A 10,615-nucleotide genomic window follows, 5' to 3' on the forward strand; every position below is an offset into this window, starting at 1 on the left:
CCATGACTTCACCATTTTGGGGGAAGAGCTCATTACAACATGAAGTCTCCAACCATCCTTCCAGTTCAGGTAAAAGCCTGTTAAGAGCATGGACTCAGAAGCAGTGGGCCTGAATGTTAATCCTTCTCTGTCTCATTAACTATATAACCTCCATCAAGGTCATTAACCTCTTTGGCCCTGGGTTTTCCTCCTGCCAAAAGGAGTTCTTCATAGGATCACCCCCATGTTTTAGTTCTATGAAATGGATTTATCCAAGGCTTTATACAGAAGTCAGCAGGTTTGGAGCTTTTAGAAACTACAGTGTGCTATGCATTTATAGTGCTCCCCAGTGTCCTGTATTGTACTAGACAGGTCACTGGTGGTTGCACATGAGAAAAACCCAATTCCACAATAAAAGAAAGGCATCTAGAGCCTGAACCCTGGCCAATGCCAGAGACAGCAATGGGCCTCAGGTTTGGTTTTAAATGCTAGAATGGAAATGGTGGAGTAAAAAGACATAGAGCCTGTTCACCAAGAGAAGAAACTTCTCTACTCAGCTTCATATTAGTTAAACTCATCATGCCTAGGATTGACCCTGTCCCAACTTTGCACCCAAATGGCTTGAGTGCAATGCAGGAATGTGCCTAAGGGCAAGCAGATGGCACATGTGGTACATGGTTGAAAGCAGAGGACACAGAAATCTGACATTTGCATGTTTTCCCTTAGTACTGGCTCTTTGTGTCTAGCTTCCCTCCCACATGGGTGCACATAGACATGCACTGGCCTACAGGCATTCTCCCTGGGAGGGCAGACAAGGTCCTCCTGATGGGAGGAGGATGTAGAAGGAGGGCAAAAATGAGGATGGGTCATAGGGTAGCAGTGACAGAGCCCATGGACTGCCCTGACATGCTAATCCCTACTCTGTCAACTCCCAAGGACCTCAAGTCCCTCTAGACTCCTGGCAAATCTGTTGATTTTCAGCCCAACTGTGATGTTAAGTTCAATTTCCCAGGCAATCAAGTCCCCTCCACTCTGAAGCTACTCTCCACCACTTCTTCTTAGCCTCCTGTATGGTGTGGCTATGGGCCATTAGGCCAAGCTGCCTTGATTCCAGAGGGCACACCTCATTTGCTGGTGAATTAATTCTTACTGGTAATCTATGTAAGGCTTTTTCCAAGCAAAGATGTTATGTCACCTTCATACCATCTAGGAGAATGGTTTCATTTTCTCCACCCATTGAAGAATTAAAAGGCAGGAAAGTGCTTAAGGTAAACAGAGGAAGTTTGTTTGAAAGAGAAAAGAAAGGCGTGGAAAAAAAAAAGTTGAAAGCTGTTCATCAGCCGAAGAGCTCCAAAGAGGACTCCAACGAAATACTCTCATAAGGCCAGTTTTTACCAGGTTCCTCCCAGAGCTCCTCTCCAGGGCTCTGCACTGATTGTTTGAAGACTTGAGCATGTGCTGCTCCAGCTCTTTTCATTGGTTGATGGCATCCAGGGCATTATGGGAAGAAGAAGTATTTGAGCAGGAACATAAGGCCTGTTTCCATAGAAACAAGAAGTGCCATAATGGGACACGTAATTAGTCCCATGTTAAAGAGGCCACTTTTTATCCCTGACTACCTAACAGTTCCCCTTTCTCTCAAACTTCCTTTGGTTTTGCCTTTGCCGAGAGTGGAAGCCTGCAGGACAAGGATGCAGACATGGCAGAGAATGGTCGGTCCTGACCAAGGAATTGGGCCAAAGACCGAATGACATAGTGAAAGGAGAAGGTTCTTTTAGTCTCTCTCTCTCCTTCTCTGCCTGTCAGGTAACCATGGCTGGAGTTCTTGCTGACTTGAGACCCAGTTTCTGTATATATGAGCTGAGGTTAGGTCTGTGTCTACCACACATGACTAATGTAAGGATTAGGGAGACTGTTCACGAAGCATATCCTTTGTCACATTGACACAGATGACACACAGAAGATGAGTGCATTCAAGACTGGCTTTGTAAAATTGTTCTCATTGTTTTGTTAGTATTGGGGCTTGAACTCAGGGCCTTGTATTTGCTTGGTGTTCTTGCTCATGGTTGGTGTGCTACCTGCCAAGCCATGCCTCCACCCCAGCTTTTTGCTGGTAATTGTGAAGATTAGTTTTGAAGACTTTTCTGCCCAGGCTGGTTTCAAACCACAATCTTCTGTATAGCAGCTTCCTGAATATCTAGGATTACAGGTGTGAGCCACCAATGTTCAATTTTGTCAGTTCTTTCCTATGGCAGAGCTTGGACTGGTAACTCTAGCTTTTCAATGTTGCCCATTCTACTACCCACCTCCACCATGACCAGAAGGCCTCTCCAGTCTTATGTTAAAAGTAACAACAATAGCCAGGCACTGGTGACTACTCCTAGCTACTCAGGAGGTTGAGATTTTAGGATGGTGGTTTGAAGCCAGCCTGAGCAGAAACATCAGTATGATTCTTATCTCCAGTTAACTACCAAAAAGCCAGAAATAGAGCTATGGCTCAAGTAGTAGACCACTAGCCTTGAGCAAAAAAAAGCTCAGCGACAGCACCCAGGCCCTGAGTTCAAGCTCCAAAACTGGTACACACACAAAAATAATATTACAGTTCCAGGATACTTTTGTTATTTCCAGTTTATGGATGTGGAGACCAAGTTGGTAATGGGTTGGTAATTCTACAGTACTATTATACTGTCATTTTACAGATGTGGAAACAGAGGGTAACTGAGTAACTTGCCTGATGTCACAATGTGCCAAGCCTACATGAGAATCCAGGTGTGGATTTAGATACTAAATTCTAAAACAGTATCACTCAGCATCTTTAAGGAGCTGCTAGGATTTCTGCTCACAGGCATAGTGGGTTTGCTTCCTTGCTGAGGGACAGCCCTGATATGCAGATAACCAAGCTAAGGTCACCATGGCTCCTTGGAGTCTATTGTTTCTCTTGAATTGAAACAAAAACACACTCTAAATAAGCTAAGGACTGCTTGTCCATGTGGGGGAGAAAAGCAGCATAGACATCAGCCAGATGTGCGTGTGCGGCCTGTCTTGGACCTCCTCCCATAATTTTGCTCTGAGTCAACAACAATCAGCAATGCTTACGGACACAGGACTATGTCAAGACCAGCAGGAGTACTAAGATATATCACTGTGGAGGAGGCAAAGGGTGAAGTGGGGGGATGGAGAGGAGTGGGAAAAGGAAAAACGTCCTTTAATGGATGACGAAAATACCTAATCCAGAGTGGGAAATGGAAAGTATTCAGAGTGAAGAGGATCCACCTTCAGACCTCAGATTGGGCTTAGTTTTATTTTTCAGCTCTTCTTGCTCCAAAAGGTAGTTTCCTTGTTCACAATGTATTTCCCTCCCACCTCAATCTCTTCCTGTAAAGAGATTTTGTAACTTCAGCTAGTGCCACAGGATATAAAACCCCCTCTCCACCCACCCTTCCAGCCTCTGTGCCTGAGCTGGGGTTTGAAACTGCTGTATTAAAATGCATGGGTGTAAACGCCCTTTTAAATCCTGGGAGTGCTAAAGCCCAGGCAACTGTTTTTTTCCATTACTGAAACAGTCAGTTGAGAAGTTTCACCATAAAACCTACACATTGTTGACAGTGAATTTGGAACCAAGTGGCCAGATTAGATATGTGTGTGTGCATGCGGCGCACGCGCGCACGCGCACGTGTGTGCGTGTGTATTTATGTCCTTACTGGGACTTGAAATCAGGGCTAGGGAACTGACCATTAATTTTCTTGCTCAAAGCTAATTCTCTACTATTTGAGCCATAGCTCCACTTCTAGTTTTTTTTGCTAATTACTTGGAGATAAGAGTCTCACTGACTATCCTGCCCAAGCTGGCTTTGAACCACAATATTCAGATCTCAGCCTCCTAAGTGATTAGGATTACAGGCATGTGCCACTGGCACCCAGCACCATTGCTGAGATTTTTAAGAAGGAAAATATAAATACTAGTTTTCTATCTTGTCTTGCTTTGAGGCTTGTACATGGAAAAATACACAATTAGAATAAAGAAAGCAGAAGAACAGGGATGAGAGGAAGGAGCAGAGAGAAATAAGAACAGGAAGGGGGATGGAAGAAAGAATGGTACAGAACTAGCCATGCCTGGCACTTCACTACTCCTCAGGGATGAGGCTGGGCACCTCCCCAGAGCAGCCATCAGTGCTCAGAAGGAAGAGTAGATGCACCCTTCCTCACTGGTGACCAGGCAGGGGCAAATGCCCATGGGTTTGACCCCTACCTCCTGAATGCACTAGGAGCAAGGACAGAAATTAAAGTAATCTGGTCCTTCACAACAACCCTAGTGTGGGAGAGAAGTCCTTGCGCTTCTCCAGAGTACTGCTTGACTTCCCCTCCCCAAATATCCTATTTTTTTTCTTTTGGTGCTAGTACAGGGACTTGAACTCAGGGCCTGGGTACTGTCCCAAAGCTTTTTTTTTTACTTAAGGCTAGCATTCTAACACAGCTCCACTTCTAGCTTTTTGCAGGTTAATTGGAGATAAGAGTCTCACAGACTTTCCTGCCAGGGCTGACTTCGAACCACTTATGTTAGTCCCCAGAGTAGCTAGAATTACAGGTGCAAGCAACCAGTGCTTGGCTCCCAAGCATCTTTAAACTGGAAGCTTCTCAGCATCCAAGGAAAGAACTGTCTCACTTAGAGCTGACAGATGGTATGTGACTGCCCATGCATCCCTTGATTCATCAGCAAATCCTTCCTAGAGGTCCTTCTCCCTCCCCTGGCTGGGCCTTTTCAAATCCTTATCAGTGTTGCAAGATGCAATTGTTAATTGTGTCACTCCAGATCTTCCAAAAAGCAGTCACTAGGATAGAAATTGAATGCACACAGATGTTAAAAGAAAAAATTGCACAAGTTGAGGGAAATAAGAAGCGAAACAGAAAGGCTAGGTGCCATCAGATTTGCAATGCAAGTTCAACCCCAAGGGAAAACAAAGCAAAGGAAGGTTGAGAAGTGCACCATACAGTTGAAATCTACAGAACCATCAGAGAGTCCTTGAGGCCCAGTTATTTGACAAAAGATTCCCAGGTCTCCTGAGCCCAGGCACCTCAGTCTTTATACTATACTTGTGCTTATTGGCAGGGAGCCACCCAGGGAAGGCTGGTCTTAGCATAAACCCAGCTACAGCTGGGCCCAGCTCAGTCTTGCTCCTCAGAGCAGGGGCCTGTGGGGGCCCCCTCACACAGCTGCTTCTCCAGCCTTGTCTCAGTGGGGAGGATTCTCTCCAGCACCTGCTCCATCAGCTCTGAAAGGCAGCTAATGATCTAGCAGCTGTGGAGGGAGGAAGATGTATGGGCTCAGTGCCCACCAGGAAGGTCAGACCCTTGACTTCAACATCTACTACAAGGATGCAGGGAAGATGCTAAAACTGGGCAGGTGGATCCTGGGGGTGGAGCTCCCACACACTTCTGGAACTTACCTTCCTTCAGTGGTGTGTTCAAGGCACACCTGTAATCCCAACTCAAGAGGCGGAGCCAGGAAAATCATGAGTTTAAAAAAACAAAACAAAACACGGAGCCGGGCGCCAGTGGCTCACGCCTATAATCCTAGCTACTCAGGAGGCTGAGATCTGAGGATCTCTGTTCAAAGCCAGCCCTGGCAGAAAAGTCCGTGAGACTCTTATCTCCAATTAACCACCAGAAAACCAGAAGTGGCGCTGTGGTTCAAGCAGTAGAGCACTCGCCTGGAGCTGAAGAGTGCAGGGATAGCACCCAAGCCCAGAGTTCAAACCCCACAACCGACCAAAAGAAAAAAAAAGGGAGGATGCACCTTTTCATATACTCCATGCCTAGCCTGAGTATTAATGGAAGAAGACAAAAATATCCTGGAAACACCTTCCCGCTCTGAGCAAAGCCTCCCATCTCCAAAGGACAAAAATAAAATTTTAAAAACTGGCTTTTGAACTGATGACTTTTTTTCCTAGTACTGGAACTTGAACACAAAGTCTGGGAGCTGTACCTTAGCTTTTTCCACTCAGGGTGAGTGCTCTACTACTTGAGCTACAGCTTCACTTTTGGCTTTTTGCTGGTTAATTAGATAAGACTTTCCTGCTTGGACTGGCTTCAAACCACAATCCCCAGATCTCAGCCTGCTGAGTAGCTAGGAATATAGGCATGAACCACTGGAACCTAAATGAATTGATGACTCTTGATAGAAAAAAAAAAAATCTGAGAGGCGGCTTTTAACCAATCATACAACTGTAAAGATCTAAGGGAGTGATTTGGAGCTCTCCTCTTCCTGAGAGGGGTAGGGGACTGTATGTTTTTTGTGGCCCTCACTACCCAACAACCACATACATTGTATCTGCTCTCCCAGGAAGGAAGACTCAAACAGGAGTTCCCCTTATCTGAGGTTTTTCTTTCTACAATGTCAGTGACTGGAGAGTGCAGTCCAAATAGATGAGAGGAAATTTCCAGAAATAAACAATTCAGAGCCAAAGATACACAGTGAGAAAAAGATGGCCTCTTCAATAACCTGTGTTGGGGAAACGGGGCATCCATATGCAGAAAACTAAAAGTGGATCCCTACTTGTCACCATGCACTAATACCAACTCAAAATGGATCAAAGACCTCAACACCAGACCTGAAACTTTGAAATTAGTACAAGAGGGAGTAAAAGAAACACTAAAACTCATAGGCATAGGCAGAAACCTTTTGAAAACAGTCTCAGGGGTACAGAAGATAGGAGAGGGACTTGACAAATAGGACTGCATCAAACTAAAATGTTTCTGCACAGCAAAGGACATAGTTACTAAACTAGAAAGACAGCCAGCTGACTGGGAGAAGATTTTTACCAGCAATACATCAGACAAAGGCCTAATATCCAAAATATACAAGGAACTCAAGAAACTAACCTCTCCAAAAGCGAATAAACCAATCATTAAATAGGAACTAAGGAGATACTTCTCAGAAGAGCTAAGAATGACAAAGAAGCACATGAGGAAATGTTCATCTTCCCTGGCCATAAAGGAAATGCAAATAAAAACAACTCTGAAATTTCATATCACCCCATTTAGATTGGCCAACATTGTGAATTTGAACAACAAATGTTGGTGGGGATGTGGGGGGGAAAGAACCCTATTCCACTGTCGGTGGGAATGTAAGCTACTACAACCACTTTGGATAGCATTCTGGAGGTTCCTCAAAAAACTAAACATAAATCTTCCCTACGATCTAGCCATACCACTCCTGGGTATCAACCCACACAAGCCAAGATACCATAAAAGCACTTGCATACCCATGTTTGTTGCTGCACTATTCACAATAGCCAAGTTGTGGAAACAGCCTAGATGCCCTACAATATCATGAGTGGATCAAAAAATATGGTATCTACACAAGATGGAATTTTACACACCCATTAGAATAATATTATGTTATTTGCAGAAAATGGATGGACCCAGAACAAATAATATTAAGTGATGTAAGCCAAGCTTACAGACAGACATTTTTCGCTCATATGCAGAAGCTAGATCTAAAATACACTGAGACATCATAAATTATATAGGTCTTTAGGCATTCACACACAGTTGAGACCAAAGAAGGATACTCTTAGGAGAGGAACACAAAGGCACAATGCCTATGTGCATCTGATCATACAAAATAGTATTTATCAAAATGAACTCTAGGAAATTAAGGTCTTTTTTCTGTTTTGCTGTTTTTTTCTTTTCTTTTCTTTTTGTTCTGTTTGCTTATATGCCTTTGGGAACATAAGGGAAGGCACAGAGATGGAGGGACAAAGGGTGAACAAATGCAGCAATGGCACTCACTGGACACTATATTGAAAATTAACTTTACAACTTTTGGGTAGAGGATGGGAGGGAAAAGCTAGGAGAGAGAAAGGGAAGGGTTGATATTGCCTGACTGTTACTCCTCTGAATATCACCTTTATAATAACAATAAAAACATTAAGAAATAAACAATTCATGTTTTGAATTATGCATGAGCAGCATAATAAAATCTCACTCCATCCCATACAGATATAGCTCATCCTTCTGTCCAGTGTAGCCACACTGTATACACTACTTACCCATTGGACACTGATGCACCATCTTGGTTATCAATTTGATATGATAGCCATTTACTTACTTTTACTTAATGATAGCTCCAAAGTGCAAGAGTAATTATGCTGTCAGTTTTATTACAGCTCCTGGTTATAGTGATTTTCTTATTAGTTATTATTAATATCTTATTTATCTAATTTATGTATTAAACAACATCACAGGTATGTATGAATTTGGAAAAATATAGTATATATAAGCTCATTTCTATCCAGGGCTTTAAGCATCCATTAGAATCTTGGAGTGTACCACTCTTCAATAAGTGGGGACTACCATATCAATGTGAACCTGCATTTCCAACAGGGCTTGAACTAGGGTAAAGCAATAGAGGCCATTGGGCACAAAGTCCCAGGACAAAATCCTTCTCTGGGTTGCATTAATACAAGCCAGCACCTAAGAGAATGTCTCCCTTTGCAGGATGAGTTGGGTTGGGGGGGTCCTCTAAGCCATCCCACAGCCCTTCAAGGGCTAGCCAAAGCCCACCTGCTCCATGGAGCCTTCTCTTAGAAACCACCAACTCCCGAACCCATTCCTGCAAGATCTTTGAGCTTCTGTCTACTGCAAATACACAGTTTGCGACCATATTACCTCACATTGTCGGTTAGGAACCCTGATCCCTCAAAGTGATAGAGCCTTCTTCCTATCTCTGAAAGTCCTTTCACATCAGCAGTATGAGCTAAGGAGGGCTGGAGGGACTCTGTGTGGCTACCTTCTATCTCAGGCAAGTTGTCAACATGGTCCCCATGGCCACAGATGCTGAATCTCTACTGTACTAAGAAATTTTTATTGTAAAGATGCTGTACAGAGGATAACAGTACATTGCCTTACTCATGTAAGGCATTACTTGTTGATCATTGTTACCCCTTCCCTTGTTTTCTCTCTATCCCTTCCCTTCCCCATCTCCTACACTCCTCCCCACCCCACCCCCACCCAAAGTTGTAAAGTTCATTTCCAACATACTGTCCTGTGAGTCTCCTTGTTGCAATGGGTCATCCTGTGTCCTTGTTTCAGCTCTTTGTTATTCCTCTTCCCCTTCCCAGATTAAACAAATGTATATACAAGATGCAGGGTACCAAAATCAAGTACATGACAACAGGGGATATACCATAGGGGAAAGAACATACAAAGGAAACAAAAAAACACATATGAATTACAGGAAGACCATGCTTTGGACATATCATAAAGAAAGAAAGCTGCCAAAGAGAGGTGACGATGCTCAGCTATCCTTCACACTGTCTAAACAGAAAGGATGGCAGCTGGGAGCATTGTTCTCTGTCCACCCCTGGGAAATCAGGGAGAGTCTGTGTCCACCAAAGGCCTTTCTTACCAAATCTACTGTTGGGGAGCTGTTGTCTGGATTAACAGCTACAGCAGCTGATCTGCTTGAATTCCATAGGGCAAGATCATGTTGGGGTTCATTTCCCTTGCTCTTCAAGGTCCTGAAAAGTCAGACATGAGATGACAAATATTGGCATGAAGAAAAACAGTTCCAATCTTTTGGAATATTTATTCCATGAGATGCCATGGGGATGACTTTGCACAGCAGCAAATGAAGCTCTAAGCCAAGCAATAGCCTGTAATCTTAGCTACTCAGGAGTTAAGTTCTGAGAATCGTGATTCGAAGTCAGCCCAGGCACGAAAGTCTACAAGACTCTTAACCCAATTTTAAGCTGCAAGAAGGGGGCTGGGAATGTGGCTTAGTGGTAGAGTGCTTGCCTTGTATGTAAGCTTCAGGAAGCTGGAACTAGAGGTGCAGTGTAAGTGGTAGAGCACCAGCAAAAAAAAAAAAAAAAAAACTGGCTGGGAAGGTGGCTCAGTGGTAGAGCGTTTGCCTTGCATGCATGAGGCCCTGGGTTCCTTACATCAAATAAGCAGAAAAAAAAGCCAGAAGTGGTGCTGTAGCTCAAGTGGTAGAGTGCTAGCCTTGAGCTGAAGTGCTGAGGGACAGCGCCCAGGCCCAGAGTTCAGGTCCTATGACCGGACCCCCCCCCCCAATAAAAAAAAACAACTAAAGAACAATGAGAGAGTCCAGATTCAAGCTCCTGTAGTGGTACACACACACAAATGTAGAGTTCTAACTAATCTATTGTTTCTGTGGATTCTAGAAAGGAGCAAAATCTGTCCTTTATTGATATACAGGGAGTTGGCTGCTGACATCTAGGAAGAAATGAAGGAGCCCAAGGCCAAAAGGTTCCCCTCTTGGTTCCCTTGGGTTCTTATTTGTCCCTAAAGCTATATGCCTGAAGATTTCAGCCAGAGAGTCACAAGGTGGAGGTTACAACAAACACAGGCTCCCAGGTCCCCTTCTAGAATTGCCACTTCAGTCTGTGGTGAGTGATCCTGGAAGCAGCATGGTTATCCAGCTCTCCTGGAAGTTTCTGTGCAGGCAGAGTGGGCTAGGCTGTAAGAACTCCAACAACATAACTGGCTGATGGTTCTTTATTCTATAAAACAAGTTCTGGATTTCAACCCTGACACTACTTCCCAACTCACACTACTGACCCCAGGCAAGTTACTCAGTCTTTCTGGGCCCTATTTTTTTTCTAGTGGCATTC

The sequence above is a fragment of the Dipodomys merriami genome, unplaced genomic scaffold, assembly GCF_024711535.1.
Source record: "Dipodomys merriami isolate MVZ:Mamm:240054 unplaced genomic scaffold, mDipMer1.0.p SCAF_16, whole genome shotgun sequence".
Classification (NCBI taxonomy): Eukaryota; Metazoa; Chordata; class Mammalia; order Rodentia; family Heteromyidae; genus Dipodomys; species Dipodomys merriami.